Source organism: Chrysochloris asiatica, unplaced genomic scaffold, assembly GCF_000296735.1.
Source record: "Chrysochloris asiatica unplaced genomic scaffold, ChrAsi1.0 scaffold00181, whole genome shotgun sequence".
NCBI classification, from domain to species: Eukaryota; Metazoa; Chordata; class Mammalia; order Afrosoricida; family Chrysochloridae; genus Chrysochloris; species Chrysochloris asiatica.
Window position 1 is genome coordinate 432,447 of NW_006408699.1, and position 1,843 is coordinate 434,289.

The window sequence follows — 1,843 nt, forward strand, 5'->3', positions numbered from 1 at the left end:
GCAGTCCAGCGTATTATCCAGCAGTACCATACCAGGACTTCATATTTATATAAATAATCCAGGAAAACAATTAAGGATCACGAATTGCATTTGACTGCAAGGTCTCCTCTGATCTACAGCATTTCCCGGATGAATTTTTCATTTCATAATACTGACATTTTTTAAGAGTTCAGGACAGTTACTTTGCACAATGTTCCTCAATTTGGGTTTGTCTGAATCTTTCCTTATAGCTTAATTCACAGAAATACCTTTTTGGCAAGAGTGCTACTTGGTGATGCAGCAGGTGCCTTCTCATTGCAACGCCTCCCTTTTGGAGATGAGGAAGCCCTGGGCATAAACCTCAAGGAGTCCAAGTATGTCCATCTGTGTATCAGATCCCCAGAGACTGAAAGGCTGGGCGGTAGAACAAGGCCCAAGGAACTGATGGGTAAGGGGCACATTCAGTCTTGAAGAACATCACTCCAGGATGATTGCTGACTACAGGACACTTCTGCTGGGCAACAGGCCCAAAGGAAGAAGCTCTCCTTCCACCAGAAGTCCTGAGTGGCCAGTGGTCACCTGTTGCTGTGGCCACTCTGTTGACATAGGGAGAACGCTGAGGCGGGTAAAGGGGCAGAACAAGACATCCAGCTGACTTGTCAGTCATTCCCGCTGCTCCTTCTCCTTGGGGCAGATGAAGACAAATCTCCATGTGAAGTGATGCTGGTGAGGCCCGCTTTCCAGAGATTCTCTCAGATACCCTTGGTCAGTCAGGTCTTCATAGACGCCATAACCCTGCTCACTGCTTCCAATAAGAACCTGGACCTGCTCATAGGCATCCAGTGGGTTTGTGTAATAGAGCAGACTTCGCTCTTAAGGATCCAGGGCAAACCATTGTTTCTTGAATGGTTCTCACTACTTTGGACCAGTCATTTCCATGAAGCTGTATTTGAGGTAATTCCTGGTGATAAGGGGCACGAGTTTTGGGAAGCTCAGGAAAAGCTGTTTTTAGGTATTGCAGACAGGCTGCACAAAGGGCATGGAACCTGTCTTCTATCTCCTTCCCGCTTCCATGATACACAAACAGGTTTCTGATGTAAGCCTCTCTCCAGTAGGTGATCTACAGCCCATGGGGATTACCTATCTTCTCTGTCTGGAAGGTGGCATTCAAGTCCTTGATGCTGATTACAGCTTTGGGGCCTTCACCAAGCAGTCGTCAGCCTGAGGGACATAGTAGAAAATAGGGACTCTGGCTTCATATTTGGCCTTCACATAGAGGTTCCCGTTGTGGGTTATAAACTCCACGAAGTTGTCATCCCAGAAGTCAGGTCTCATGGATTTAACTTTGCTGATATCAGGGATGTTACGGTGGACACCGAACAATTGAGACCATTAAAGATTCCCAGCTTGTAAGGGGCCCAGTCAGGATCTGCAGCCCCACAGTAGGCGTAGTATGCATTGCAGGTGCCCACCGACTGAAGCAGCTCCATCAGCCGCTTCTTGTTGCACTCTTGGTCGCCCATGATTTCCCACCATATTTAAAATAAGAGGTCAACCACTTTACTGAGTATTTCACAAATTTTCATTATGCTCATTCATGTTTTATGTTAATATGGTCAAAATATGTTTCATTACATAATTAGGTCAACCGATTTTTATTTGGTTTAAAAGGTAATATTTATTCTTTATAAAGGTTATTTTTAAATGTTAATTTTCCCCAGCTTTACAGTCATCTCTTTAGCCAGTTTTAATGTGCCCTACAATATAGCCACAATATGATACATTACCATCTGCACTAAATGCTATCCTCCCACTCTGCCTTGTTATTCTTACACCTAGTCCTCTTTGTAACCCTTACACCTCC

The 1,843-nt window shown here is 44.8% G+C and overlaps 1 pseudogene; it reads right to left on the reverse strand.

Annotated features, from left to right (window-relative positions):
* Window positions 1–477: 477 nt before the first annotated feature.
* LOC102826440 lies at window positions 478–1,502 on the reverse strand (annotated as a pseudogene).
* Between the last annotated feature and the right edge of the window lie 341 nt (window positions 1,503–1,843).